The following is a 16,260-nucleotide window of genomic DNA, read 5'->3' as shown; positions in this document are numbered from 1 at the left end:
ATCTGTAATAAAAATTATTAAATAAATAAATGGGGACAAATAGACACATTTTCCACGCAGAAGAATTCCAAAGAATCTATGCTGCTACTTCTCCTCAAGGAGGAAGACAATAACTCCCTATTTCTCAAGTGTCACTCACAGCTACTTCCTTCCAAAATGTACAATATGGAAAGGAAAGGAAGAGTAACTTTTCAGCAGAGAAATCTGACAAAAAACACCTACCCAAATGACCAAACTAAATATCAACAATAAGTCACAGCTTAATAAAATTAAGTTAATAGTAGGCACCCTTTCTATGTGATAAAAATGACACTTTATCTCTATGCACTTTTTCCCAAAAACCCGTATCCCCAGTCTAATCATGAGAAAAACACTGTATCCATCACAACTGATAGACAATCTGCAAACTGCCTGAGCTGCACTCCTTTAAACTGTCAGAGTCATCAAAAACAAGTAAAGTTTAAGAAACTATCACAACCAAGAGCAAGCAAATGAGACATGATCACTAAATGTAATATGGTGTCCTAGATGGGAACCTGGAACAGAAAAAAGACATTAGACAAAAAAACTAAGGAAATGTGAATAAATACAGAATTTAGTTAATATGTATAAATATTGGTTCATTCATTTAACAAAATGTACCATACTATATTATGTAAGATGTTAATAATAGATATGGGGTTCATAAGAACTCTCTATTATCGTCACAATTTTCTGTAAATATAAAACTGTTATAAATAACAAAGTTTAATTTCTAAAAATTAAGGTAAGAATAAAATCACAAAAATCCATTAATATTCAAGGGATAGGTAGAGGATGATAAGTCAGTAAAAGATTTTAAAAGGAATAATCAGATATAAAGAATGATAGAGATAGGACTAATGTAATAGAGATCAAAGAAGATGAGAAATGAATAGAATCCATTGGATTTAGGTCGTCACTGGTAAAAGAAATGAGAAGCTCATTGGAGCTGCAAAGATAAAAGGTAAATCACAGTTGCTTTATGATGCCTTATGAGCCATGATTATATGATTCTCCCAGTTAAAAATCTCTTAAGAGATTCTTCTAATTTCAACTCTGTTGAGAGTCTTCTCTCTTTCTTGAATTCACATCCATTTAATTGCCAAAACCTAACCCTTAATAAATCTTCATTCACAGAATAAAGTATTAGGAGATGCATCAGACAGAATACTTTCATCTGGAAGTAACAGAAAATTCCAAAATCAAACTGGATTAACCAATAAAGAAATATATAAGCAGTATCTCATACAAGAAGTCCTCAGGTAGAGCAGTCTCTAAGCACTGCAAGTCAAAGCTTCAGGAATTCTAAATTCTTTGGATCTGGCAGCTTCATCCACAAGTTGAAAGCCAAGATGACAGAAATATTTTGAGTTTGTGATCTACCCATCCTTGAACCTGTTACCAGTAAAGAAAGGGAATTACCATGCTTCGTTTAGACTTACCAGAACAATACTGGAACTTGGAATGAGGTCCCCTTTCTCTGAGTCACGTAAAGAGGGTTAAACGCCTAAGAAAAAAACAGAGGACATGTTAGAAAAGTAGCAGGGAAAGGAGTAATGTTAAATAGGCAATCAACAGTGCCCAACACAGGAGGTTCCTGTTTGCATGTTTTCCTAGTTCAAGAACTTTTAAAAATTACTTAATACAATGAATAGACTTGAACAAAATAAAAGACACACAATATCCTTCCTCAAATAACCAAATGATAACCTCAGAGACTATCAGTACTGTTTTACAGGTCAAGGGGGAAAATGTAGTATAAATTGGTAAGCTTTTTCTCATCACTCAAATTTAAATTGCAAAAACACAATGTATTCGGGTATTTTCAGAGCAAATCTATTATGTTACATACTTTAAACTCTTTATTTTGTTAGGAATAGAATTATAAGGGATCCCAAGGTAGTGGAAAGAGCACTGAACTTGGAGTCAGGGTACTGGGCTCTGGTCCTAACTCTTCCACTAAATTACAGTATTTTGAAGATGGTCACCTAATCTATGTAGGGTTCATCTTCCTCCTTTGTTAAATTAGGAAGTTAGGAGAAGTGATCTCTTAAAGACTTTCCTAGTTAATTCCTAATGAAAAATAACATTCACTTGTTAACTAGAAGATTTATATAGGCTATTTAAAGTTGTAATTCTGGGTTGGCCAACTCCTAAAGATCCCTTCCAAGACTATGCTGATGACACATGAAGCTTTTTCCTACAAAACTTCACTTTCATGAAAACTTTCACTGTGGCCAGAAATGTAAATAGCATGATATTACAACTTCTGAAATAACTCAAGAATTTAATTCAATTTCTCTTAAAATCCAAATTCATTATTAAAAGGTTGCAGTGTATCTACAGATGTAAAACCTCTCTGTTGGATAGGGGAACAGAAAATGACTGAAACTAAACCACTTTGAATTTCAATTAAAGACAAGATTTCTAACCACTAAGCCTAAATGAGGAAGAATATGGAAATCAAAAGCACAATGAAAAAGCTGGAATTTAAGTCACAAACAGAAATGAGAATTTCTACACAGAGTGGGGAGGGGCATATAAGCCCCTACGAAACCAGTATATAGGCCTATAAGAAATTAAATCAAAAAGTCTCACGAATTTATCTTAAACACAATTGATTTATACAAAATGGATAAAAATAATTTCCAAAGAACAGGTTGGTGACAGTGAGAAACAGGAGAGGAAACCATGACCATGTCTTTTGGGAAGCTAAGATTAGTAAATTTTGGCAAAGCAGACACAAAATCATATGGGATGACTCTGAATAAAACTCCATGACTTTGGCCAATGCATTATGACCTGGAGTTGGTTCTTCTCAAAATTATTAATAATGAAAAATACTTATACAGGATACACATGGATTGCCAGGAAAAAAAAAATGTACTCCTTTGAAACAGTTTTTAAAACAACAAACCACCCACAAAAACCACATGGGCACAAAATGAAACAATTCTGGTCATTGATTTGTGCAGCATTTAAGCACTCCCCAAGTAAAAGACTCAGCTTCAGGCTCTCTTTCTGAGACAAGCTGACCATCCATGAAAATACCTGATTTGGAACTACCAAGCAAACAATGTAAACATACTTCCAGTGGCCTCAGTTTCAAGGGAAATAATTTTCTGCAAGAAGAACCTTACAGTTTTAGGAGACTACTTCCTTTAAGAAGACATCTATTTCCCTCCCAGTAAGAATCTAGATAAAGCATGAAATTGACTCTCAAAATAAAATGATTAACTCTCACCACAATAGTATCAGTTAATGGCTCCTGTAATTATCAATTTAAATACCAAAACTCTCTGCTATCAGTAGCAGCATTAATAATATGAAGAGAGACACAAAATAAAACAGATTTTATTTATTAAGAAATGTGTCTTTACTCTTACATGTTTAAACTTCTGTCACCTGCAATCTTCTCAAAACATCCAGAAAAAACTTTGATTTAAATTTGCATCACAATTTGAGGAAGCAACAATCTGAGTTGTGGACAACAGGTGATTGGTCCTTCCACTGTGACACACACCTGTCTACACAGCAGAGTATTCAATAGTTTTTGACCAAAACTGGCATGACCCCCATGCCCCATTATCCCTATTCACCTGATCTCACCCCAAGCGATTTATTTTTTGGTTCCACAGATGAAAAAAGCCTTCAAAGGAAAACATTTTGCCGATGTGGAAGAGGTGAAACAAAAAACGGCAGAAGCACTAAAAGACATCAAAACTGATGAGTTCAAAAACCATTCTGAGCAGTGGAAAAAGGATCTCAATAGGTGTATTGCATCAAACAGAGTACTTTGAAGGTGACTGCAGCTTAAACATGTAAGAATAAATATGCAATTGTTTAATACATAAATTCCAGATTTTTCTGGGTCCCCCCTCGTACATTAGGATTACTCAATTTATCAAATCATTTTTAAGTAAGTTCCAAAAGAGAAAGAAATATTGTTCAGGAGACAGGCAAAAGGCTAAAGCAGGAAATAGGTGGCAGGTAGTTTCACCGGAACACTAGAAGCTAGATTGGGTACACCAAACACATCAAAAGACTCAGAAAAAAGGAAGACAAATGAAACCAGAGACAAATATAGTCTAGCACATAGCACTGCCGAGGGTAAAATGCAAAGGCTAAATAAGTAACTCATTTACATGTAGAAATATCAGACAGGTACTAGAAATATTAACAAGGAATGGAAAGTTTATCTTGACCTCAGCATCAAGAATAGACTACCCACTCCTGTGAGTGAGGAAGAAACGTTTTTAACCATGGCTTATATTGTTCCTACAAAAGGTAACACCATAAAAACCCACCAACAAGCAAGAATTACAGGTTTACATATATCTGCAAACATACTCCTCACTAAGCTTTCAATTTCCTAAAACAATGACATAAAAATTGGATTTTTTTCCCCTCTGCTTTGGCTCTATGTAAGATGCTGACTTTTCCACTGGATAGGCTGGCAAAGCTCAGCTTGTCAGAGCCTGCATAACCTTAAAGAACACATATAATTTCCAGAAGAAACAGAATGGGAAGAATGGAAAAATAGATGCGTTCCCAAAAGAAATAATTTTAAATTGTACATATCTATAGTCATCCTTTTGAAATGATGTTAATGGTGGTATTTGTTACCACATGCACGAATCCTAAAAAGACCAAAGCATTAGGAACCATCTAAATACAATTATAGCTATCTTATAAACTATTGTTCCAACACAGTGAAAAAGATAATAATGCCAAGGATGAAAAGTTCTGGGACTGTCACCTAGTCAGAAAGAATACAGACCTAAAGAAAGACCAAATTAGACTAATTTCAGAAAATAAAGCAGGAAACTCTATAACTATACTAAGAATTTGTAATTAACCAGACAGCATAAAATCTGTACATCAAAATTCTTTGTGATATGGTAAAATAACTGTTTTCTACATAGTTGCTGAATACAATAATCTAATAAGGATACAGAAATAAGAGACGCCTGGTGTATCAAACTTACTAAGAGTATAAAGTGATATGTCCAAATCATGGGAAATCACCAAAAAGTATGATGCATATCCCTAGAGTATACATTTTATGCCAAGATTTTATGACAGGTTGAGGGAAGACATTTATTTTATAAAGTACAAAGTAAAATAAAAGATTAATACAGTAAACAAAAAAATTAAAGCATACATATTTCCTACATATTACCAATAACTTACTTGCTAACATCTTCACCACCACCCAACTCCCAGAGTATTCATTATCTTCTACATCCCTTCTACATCGTAGCAACTTCAAAGTAAAAGCATGGTAAAGGCTACAATATACTGAAAACATTCTATTTCTAACTATAATGGGAAAATAGGGACAAAAGTTAACCTCCAGTTTCTAAGCAACTAGAAAATTGAACAAAATAAATGAAACAACGGTTTTCAAATACTGAACAGCAGCACAGAATTGTAATAACTGAAAGAAAGGAAACAAGGTAAGCACTTCAATTGCCAAGTTTAAAAGTTTCCAGACCAAAGTGCATGATGGGGAACCCAAGCAAAACTGACCTCTCATTGAGTTAAGGGGACAGAGCTAGACTTTACAAAGCAGTTAGATTTTATAATGCCAAGAATCTGAGAGTAAGAGTGCCAGAGATAGAATGGTCTCAAGACTTAGACTGAGCCCTAACTTATACACACATTAAAGAAAATTACCTAAGGACAGGAACAGAACAAGAAAAGTGAGGGAAAGAACAACAGTTGGAGGTCACACACAGAAGGCAATAGTTTGTATTCCTACCACAGTGGATAAATCTCATAATAGATGGAGCATTCAGCCAAAACCTCAAGTGGGTATCTCCTTAGTACTGGGACTATATTAGACCTAAACAAAAGGCTGCTTAGTTCCTTGTAGATTCTGGATGTTAGGCCTTTGTCAGCTATACAGTTGGCAAGTAATTTTTCCCATTCTGCGGGCTGTGTCCCAGCTATCTAGATGGTTTCTTTTGCTTTGCAGAAGCTTTTCAGTTTAATTAGGCCCCGCTTATGGCATAAACATCTGGGATTTTGATCAGGAATTGGCTGCCCACTCTGATTTCTGTAAGGGTGTCTTCTACATTTTCTAAGATTCTTATAGTTTGAGTTTTACGTTTAGGTCTTGGATCCATTTAGAATTGATTTCTGTGTATGGTAAGAGTCCCATTTCAATCTTCTGCATGTGGTCGGCCAGTTTTCCCAGCACCATTTCCATGCGAAAAGGAAAAAAACAAACAGTCCCATTCAAAAGTAGGCAAAAGACATGAACAGACACTTCTCAAAAGAAGATATATAGGAAGCCAACAGACACATGAAAAAGTGCTCTGCCTCACTAATCATCAGAGAAATGCAAATCGAAACCACATTGAGATATCACCTAACCCCAGTAAGAATGGCCTTCATTAATAAAATAAACAACAGATGCGGGTGAGGATGCAGAGAAAGGGGAACACTTCTACACTGCTGGTGGGTTGCAAACCAGCTCAGCCTCTATGGAAAACAATGTGGCTATTTCTAAAAGAACTAGAAGTCGACCTTTCGTATGACCCAGCAATCCCCCTACCGGGAACATACATGGAAGAACACAAATCACTCTACCTACTTTCTATGTCTGGCAATCTTACTCATATATTCTTGGCCTTGTAAATTCTAGCTGCTTTGTAAAGTCTTAGCTCTGTACTCTTAACTCAGTGATATTGTAGCGCTATTTATAATACCAAAAACTTGGAACCAATGGTGTAGGCCATCAAAATTGGACTGGATAAAAAAAAATGTGGTACATATACATGATGGAATATTACAAAGCCATAAAAGACAAGCATATGAACTTCACAGCAACTTGGGATAGGTTTAGAGTCTATAATACTCAGTGATCCATTATAGAAACAGAGTACCACATGTTCTCACTCATAAGCAGACTGTGAACATTTACCATAATACTATAAGAAAGAGGTTGCAGTAGTGGGATACTGCCAGGCTTGGGGGAAAGACACAACATCAATAAGGGTACCTAATCTCAAACCAGGCAAAGTGGGGACCAATGGGAGACAAAATTTTACCTGTATGATGTCCACTTGTAAACCTAATACTGAATTATACCACACATCTTTAAAATAAAATATATACAATAAAAATAAAGAATAATAATAATAAAGGCTGCTCAGGAGCCCTACTAACAAGTAAGCCTCAAAATAATCCCAACTGATTCCAAGTAACATAACAAAGAGCCTGAACAAAATATGACACAACTGTATTTAAAATAACACAACAAAATTCAGCAATCAACAAGACACAATTCAAAATGTCTGACATTCAATAAAAAATTAAGAGGCACACAAAGCATCAGAAAAGTATGACCCAAAACCAGAAAAAAAGAAAAAAAATCACTCGACAAAGAGAGAGCCAATGAAATCAGTAGACAAGGACATCAAAAAAACTTTTGTGAATGTTTTATAACTTTAATAAAGTAGAAAAAAATGGTCATGATGATGAGAGGCATGGAAGATATTAGAGACTCAAATGAAACTTACAAAGTAGAACTTCTGAAAAAAAATACAAAGAATGAGATTAACAGCAGATTAAACGTTGCAGAAGATAATGAAGTTTAAAAAAAAAACAGCAATAGTAACTATTCAAAATGAAGTACAGAAAGGAAAAAATACTGAGAAAAAAATGTGGGATAATTCCCAGGGGCCTAAAATAGCAGTCCCCAGCCTTTTTGGTATCAGGGGTGGGTGTTGTGGGAGACAATTTTTCCACGGGCAGAGGGGTGAGGGGGATGTGCAGTCAAAACTCACTGCAAATGATCATTTGTATTTGCAGCCACTCCCCAGTGCTAGCATCACCACCTCAGCTCCACTTCAGATCATCGGGCATTAGATTCTCATAAGGAGCACATAACCAGATCCCTCGCATGTGCAATTCACAATAGTGTTCGCACCCCTATCAGAATCTAACACCACCGCTGACCTGAAAGGAAAAGGAGCTCAGTTAATGCAACTGTGGGGAGTGGCTGTAAATACAGATGCAGCTTTACTCACTTTCCTGCAAATCACCTACTGCTTTGTGATCTGGTTCCTAATAGGCCATGGCCTGGGACTTGGGGACCCCTGGTATAAAACGTGTCACTGGAGGCCTCAAAGAGGAGAGAGTATGAGTACAGAGGAAATTATTTTAAGAGGTATAGTTGAAATTGTTTATATTTTATAAAAACTATAAACACAGAGATACAAGAAGCTAAATAGTCATACAGAGTAAACATAAAGAAATCATGCCAATGCACGTCATATTCTAATTATAGAAAAGCAATATAAGAGAATATTTAAAAATAAGTCAGAAAAAGGGCACATTACATACAAAACAACAAAAATGAGAATAAAAGCAGACTTCTTGACAGAAACCATGTAAACAAGAAGACAATGAAGAGACATCTTTCCAGTATTTGAGGAGGAAAAAAACATAGCAGTGTAGGCTTTTTTTGCCTAGAGAAAATATCTTTAAAAATTGAAAGGGAAATAAAGATTTTTTTTTTCAGAAAAACTAAAGGTGACAGAATTATTTACCACTAAAAGAAATAGTATTTAAATCTCTCTGAAGCAATTTATGGTTCAGTAATTAAGCAAAAGGAGAGATGAAGATTCTACTTCAGATGAGAAGTCTGTTAATATGAGTCACTCAATACTCTCTCTGCTCCATTGGGATGACAGTTTAAAAAGGGCTCTACACTTTTTAAACTGTCATGTAAATTAACACTGGAATAAGATCATGTAAATTAACACTGATTATTATTCTCTATATCTGTCCATTTACAAAGCTCAACAGGTTTCATAACGTATACTAAACAGTAACATTTTCACCTTTTATTAAGGTAGGTTTGTAAAAATAATTCAATACAACCAGATCTCTTCATGAACTTTCAACCTACATTTATACGTGATACACTTTTTAGTTATTTTTTATTTTTTAAGGGTGAACTGCTTTCCTTTAATAAATTGATATCTATTAATACTTTTCTCTTGATTTGGGTCAAGATGTCTGATCATGAGAGTTTCCAGTATGTGGAATAGGACATTATAAAAACAAATCTGCCAAATACATTGAAGAGCATTTGAATAAGAAGTGCTGGCTCTTATTTAAAACATTTCTCTTTGCTGCATATACCAGAATGGGAGTAAAAGATGCCTTAATATTTAATTTTTGTATTGTTGGATACAGTGATTTTAATAAATTCCTATTTATCTGCTGTTGTATGTTATAGTTAAATAACTGAAGTCTTCTAAATGGTTCACATAAAACTACATTTCAAGTCTTCTTTCTTTTGGAGTATCTTTTCAAGTATCCACATGTATTTCTTAACCTGAGCATCTTTTTAATAATAGACATAGAGGTCTTTTAGATGCTGAGATGTTATACATGCTTTAATTTTTTAAAAAATCATTAATAGAGAAAATGATTGGTATAGTTTTACTGATGTGAATGTGATTTTGTATATGCTCCCAGCTTTAAAAACACTTGGAACTACTGCTGTGTCTGGAAGAATAAGATTGCTAGTTCCTTAAGTTATGCCTGTGCAGCTTGAGTCTGAGTTTTTAAAGAACAATTAACTTTCAAAGAAAAATTACCTTAGCATAAGAGCAGTTTGGGTTGTATCCATGTTTTCACTGGTTAACTGTGGCTTCAGTTAAATTATTTGAACTATAAAGTAAGTATGATTACAGTGAAGGAGTATACTTCATTGTCAAAAGTTGAATTCATTTTGTTTCTTAAATTAATATAGAGCAAAACATGTTAAAATTCAGGACCACTGGAATGTGTCAACTTTTGTTTCAAGGTTGTTTATGTATAGTTTTTATTGTGTTGATTTTTTTTAATTTTTTTGAAGAAATATCTGCTAGTGGAAGAAAATACTTTGTTTTGCTCTAAAGATTCTAAAATTGTTCAGACTTATTGTGACTCATAGATTACAAAGAATGATGCTAATTATATGCCAATGAACTATTTTTACTCTTTTTATATGAAATGTATGAATTTCTAGGGTTGATGGTGACAGTGGTGTCTCTTATTACCTTATATAAAACATTCGAATAACCTCATCATATTGCCATCATCTGTGTAACACTCCTAGTATATTTTATCAATGTCTGTTTACTGAAATTGTGTGAAGTGACATAATTAATAAGCAATAAAGACTAAATTACAAAAAAAAAAAGAAATAGTAAAGAAATGTCTTCAGCCGGGCTCTGTGGCTCAGCCTGTAATCCCACGCATTTGGGAGGCTGAGGTGAGTGGATTGCCTAAGCCCGCCGGGTTCGAGACCTGCCTGGGCAGGGAGACCTCATCTCACAAAAAATCAAAAAATCAGCCGGGCGTGGTAGCACATGCCTGTAATTACGGCTACTCGGAAGGCTGAGACGGAAGGATCACCGGAGCCCAGCAGGCGAGGCTGCGGTGGCCGGGAGTGGCCACTGCACTCCAGTCTGGGCGATAGAGTGAGACTCCAACTCAAAAAAATAAATAAATAAATAAACCTCTTCAGAGAGAAGATGAAACCATATTGAAATGTGGATCTACCCAAAAGGAACTGAGAGTTCCAAAATGGTAAATATGTTGATAAATATAAAAATGTACAGGTATCTGACTACATAAGGCAAAAATAATAGAAATGTTTTGTTGGTTTTATAGAACACGTAGAAGTAAATTACATATCAGTACCACAAACAATGAGAGAGAAAATAGAAGCATACTATTATAAAGTTCTTATACTGTACACAAAATGGAAAATAATGAGAAGTGGACTAAAGTTAAAGATGTATATTGTGACCCTATAGCATTTAATTAATTAGCAAAGATATACACCTAGAAAGCCCATAATGGGAATAAAATAAAATCATTAAGGAAAAACAAAAATCTCAAACCCAGCATGTCATGAAATAAGAAAAAAAAGGCAGAAGGGAAAATGGGAAAACAAACAGTAAAATGATAACAATGATCACATTAAGTATAAATGGTTTAAACAACTAAACTTAAACAGAGATTGCACAGTGAAGAACAAAGCAAGATCCAGCTATATGCCTTATATAACAAACTCACTTTCATTATGAAGACAAAAAAAGATAAAAGTGAAGATTTGAAAAGATATGCCATGCAGACACTAATCAAAAGACAGTTGAAGTGCCTATATTAATATCAGACAAGCTAGAATATTCCTGAATGTAAAGAAAGGGATTTCATAATGATAGATCAAGTCATCAGAAATACTATAATCCCTAAATTTGTATGCATCTGATTTTTTTTAAAGCTTTAAAATACATGAAACAATGGGTTAGAGCTGAGAAGAGAAACAGACAAACGCTAGAAATGCTTATACTCCTCTCTAACACTGATAAAATGAGTAGAGAGAAAATCAAAAAGATATTTTTAAAAAACTTGAACAATATTATCAAGCAACTTGATCTAACTGACTTTTCTGGAAAAAACTCTACAAAGTCTACCCAACAGAGGCAAATTAAGCATTCTTTGTAAGTACACATGGAACATTTATGGTAGGGGATATTCTGAGCCGTAAAACAAGTCTCCATTAATTTTTAAAAACTGGTATCATACAAAGTATCTTTACTAACTACAGTGAAAACACACCAAAAATCAACAAAGAAATCTGGAAAATTCTCAAATAACTAAAACAATACACTTCTAAATAAGTCATCAAAAATTACAAGAGAAGTTGAAATGAATAAAATTAAAAATACAAGATATCAAAATTTGTGGACTACAGTAAAAATAGTGCTTTGAGAAGGAAATTTATAAACATTATATGCTTATGTTTAAAAACACTGAAGACCACAATAAGTAACCTAAGGTTTCTCTTTAAGAAACCTGAAAGTATAAGACACATTAAATCTAAAGCAAGCAGAAAGAAGAAAGGGATGAAGAGCAGATCACTAAACAGAAAACATAAAAATGAATACACAAAATTAAAGATAACAAAAGATCAATTAAATTAATAAACCTCTACCCAGAATGATAACAAAACAGAAAAATAATCGATTACTAATATATCAGGAATGGAAGGGTTTTGATATTAGAATATTTTTAGAAACCATATAGAGATTAAAAGAATAATATGGGAACATAATAATCAACTTTTTGCCAAAAATTTCAAGTATTTACATGAAATGGACAAATTCTCTAAAAGGAAAATCCTACAAAGGTCTCTCTAGAAACATAAACTAACTAAAGAATTAATTTTGTAGTTACCTTTCACAAAGAAAACTCTAAGCATAGAATTTACTAGGGAATGCTATAAGCCATTCAAGAAAGAAATAATATAAGTTCTTAAAAAACCCTTCAAGAAAATAGAGAAGCCAACTAGTATTTGGTATCACCTTGATACTAAAACCAAAGACATTACCAGAAAATATAAAATAATATCCCATATTAACAGAGAGGCAAAATTCTTTTTTTCTGAGTCGGAGTCTCACTTTGTCACCCAGACTGAAGTGCAGTGGCATGGTCATGGTCACTGCAGCCTTGACCTATCAGGTTCAGGAGATCCTACCACCTCAGCCTTCCAAGTAGCTGGAACTACAGGCATTTTTTTTTTCCGACTAGTTTTTTTGTTTTTTTGACTTATTGTAGAGATGAGGTCTTGCCAAGTTTGTCCAGGCTGGTCTTGAACCCATGGGCTCAGCAATCCTCTCACGTCAGCCTCCCAAAATGCTAGGATTATAGGTGTGAGCCACCACGCCCGATCAGAAGCAAAATTCTTAAAAACTTAACAAATCAGCCTTTGGGAGGCTGTGGTGAATGGACTGCCTGAGCCCGCGGGTTCGAGACCCACCTGGGCAGCGAGACCTCATCTCTACAATAAATCAAAAAAATTAGCCGGGCGTCGTAGCGCATGCCTGTAATTCCAGCTACTTGGAAGGCTGAGGAGGAAGGATCGCCAGAGCCCAGCAGCTCGAGGCTGCGGTGGCCGGGAGCAGCCACTGCACTCCAGTCTGGGTGACAAAGTGAGACGCCATCTCAAAGAAAAAAAAACAAAACAACCAATCAAATTCAGTTAATATATCAAGAGGACAATACAGCCTAACAAGTAAACTTTATCCCAGGAATGCAAGGTTGATTGAATATTCAAAAATAAATCATAATTCACCCTACAGAAGAAAAATTATATGATTAATTTGATAAATGCAAAAAAAATGATAAATTCAAAACTCATTCATGATAAATTTCTTAGCATACATAGAAGAAACTGTCTTCAAAGATATAGAGTACCTAATTTTTTAAAAGGTATCTATCTTTTTCTTCTTAAAGAAAATCACAATCAACATCATATTTAATGGTCAAAAACTGAATGCCTTTCTCCTAAGATTCTGAACAAGGCAAACATGAATGCTTTTACCAGAGGTCCTAGCTAGTAGAATAAGATAAGAAATATAACTAAGAGACATACAGAATGAAAAAGAAGCACAACTGTCTTTATTCAGAGGCAACATGATTAGTCACATAAAAAATCCTAAGGAATCTACTGAAAATTTGCTTGAAGAATACAAGGTCAATATTAAAATTGCAATTGTATTTCTATATACTAGAAGCTCATAATTGAATATTAAAGTAAATAATACCAATTACAATAACATCAAAAGTTTGAAATAGAGATAAACTTAACAAAATATGTGTGAGACCCGTACATAAGTCAGATAATTCAAAACAGATAATAAGTTTAAAGCTAAAACACAAATCTGCAAAACTTCCAAAAGGTTAACATTGGGGAAAAAATTTGTGATCATGAGTTAGGCCAGGATTTCTTAAATAGAACACAAAAAACACAAATCATAAAAGATGAAAAGAAAACTTCATTATATTAAACACTTCGGTTTCTCAAAAACATTGTTTGCCTGTCCTTACCTCCAGAGAGTCTGAATCAGTATACAAGGTGACATTTGGGAATCTGCATGTATAACAAGTTATTTTTGATACCGCTGGTTCCTGGATCCCTTTCTGAGAAACACTAGTTTTCACACCAATGCATTAACAAAAGTGATAGCTCTTACAGAAACCGGGCAGGAAGCCAGTGAGCTTAAAGCTTGTTTGGCTGCTACTTATACTGTATTAGTAGCTGTTTCCCTCTGGTTCACTGAAAATGACTAAGACCATTCACTAAACTAAGGGGGAAAGAAAATAGACTTTAAAATACTGTGGGTCTAGGAAAACAGTATGGTGGTTCCTCAAAAGACAAAACATAGAATTACCATCTAGCAATTACACTTTGGGTGATTCAAACAGATATTTGTACACTCGTGTTCATGGTAGCATTATTCACAATAGCCAAAGGTAAAAATAACCCAACTGCCCAATGATAGATGAATAAATAATCAAAATGTGATGCACATACACATACACACAAAGGAATATTATTAAGCTTTAAAAAGGCATGACATTCTGACATATGCTATGACATGGATGAACCCAAAGACATTATGCTAAGTGAAATAAGCCAGACACAAAACAACAAATACTGCAGGCTACCACTTATATGAGGCACTTAAACAGTAAAATTTATACTGAAAACAGAAGGCTGAGTGGGAAGAGGAAAATGGGACGTTATTGTTTAAAGAGAAAACAGTTTCAGTTTGAAATGATTAAAAAAAAAGGTTTGGAGATTAATGGTGGGTGATGATTGCATAACATTGTGAATGTAGTTAATGCCACTGAACTGTACACTTAAGATTGGTTAGAATGATAAGTGCAGTGTTTATTTTGCCACAATTTTAAAATTAAAAGTTTATATATTAAGAATATAAAAAGGCAACCCATAGATTGGAAGAAAATATTTGAAAAACATATCTGGGCAATCCCCTGGGGTCCCCTCCCACTGTGGGAGATTTTCTGTCTTCTCATTAAATCCTGCTTTAAAAAAAAAAAGAGAAAAACATATCTGATAAGTCTTATATCCAGAATAGAAAAATAAATAAGACAAGCAACCTAATTTTTTAAATGGTAAAACATTTTAATAGATATTTCATAAAGGAAGATCTAAGAATGTCAATGAAGCACATGGAACAGATGTTCAAAATCATTAGTAATTAGAAAAAGGCTAATTAAAACCAAATTGCAGGTACCAGTACAATCTACTAAAATGACTACATTAAAAACTTACAATATTAAGTGTTAGCTAGAATATGGAGCACCTGGAACAGTCATATAATGCTGCTGAAAATGCAAACTGATACAGCCACTTTGGAAAACAGTTTGGCAATTGTGCAAAATGTTAAACGTACACTTGTAACACAACCCAGGAATCCCACTCCTAGCTAATGATCCAAGAGAAATGAAAAGACATGTCCACATAAAGACCCGTCAGAGAATGTTTACAGCAGCTTTATCATAAAAGAAACTAGAAACAATTCAAATGTGTATCAGCTAGTATACAAATAAAGGAATTGTGGTACATCCATACTATACAATACTACTTAGCAATAACAATGAAAAACCAATTTATATATACCACAACATGGATGAATCTATATTACACCAAGTGGAAGAAGCCATACACACATACACACAAAACAAAGCAATCATCTGTAATGTTTCTTTTGTATGAAATCCTTTAAAGGATAAAACTTCAGTGACCACAAGCAAATCAGTGGTTGCTGGAAATGGGAGTGCAAGATGAGGTCTAGTGTAAAGAGGCACAAGGGAGCATTCTGTGGTGATGAAAATAGATATGGCAGTGAGTTCTCAAATGTAAAAATTGTCAAAAGTCATCAAACAGGCTGGGCATGGTGGCTAACACCTGTAATCCCAGCATTTTGGAAGGCAGAGGCAAGAGGACTGACTGCCTGATCCCAGGTGTTCAAGACGAGCCTGGACAACATGGTGAGTCCTTATATCTACAATAAACTTTAACAAATAAAAGATAAAAAATTACCCAGGCATGGTGGCGCACGCCTTTAGTTCCAGCTACTTGGAAGGCTGAAGCAGAAGGATTGTCTGAGCCCAGCAGGTCAAGGGTATGGAAGCCATGGTCGTGCCACTGCACTCCAGCCTGGATGACAGAGTGAGACTCTGACTTTAAAAAAAAAAGTCTTACTGAGTGATCTTTCACAGCAACAAAGATCTGAGTATCACATGTTCTCACTCATAAGTGGACCTTGAACAACTATCCTGATACTGTAAGAAAAGGATTGACAGTGGCGGGAATCTGCAGGGGTTGGTGGGGGGTTGGGGTGGTGGGATTGA

The 16,260-nt window shown here is 34.6% G+C and overlaps 1 protein-coding gene across 1 annotated transcript in view; it reads right to left on the bottom strand.

Annotated features, from left to right (window-relative positions):
• CCDC91 (coiled-coil domain containing 91) overlaps positions 1-16,260 on the bottom strand; it is a gene marked incomplete at its 3' end in the record, with an annotated part of 196,195 nt that overhangs the window by 155,394 nt on the left and 24,541 nt on the right. The window contains exon 2 of the mRNA XM_008062511.2: positions 1,464-1,528. The remainder of the gene's footprint in view (positions 1-1,463; positions 1,529-16,260) is intronic.

This window comes from Carlito syrichta, unplaced genomic scaffold (assembly GCF_000164805.1).
Source record: "Carlito syrichta isolate Samal-C Ts95f unplaced genomic scaffold, Tarsius_syrichta-2.0.1 Scaffold305730, whole genome shotgun sequence".
NCBI classification, from domain to species: domain Eukaryota; kingdom Metazoa; phylum Chordata; class Mammalia; order Primates; family Tarsiidae; genus Carlito; species Carlito syrichta.
The sequence above is the reverse complement of the archived record's forward strand: the minus strand, read 5'-3'. Positions and strand labels throughout refer to the sequence as shown.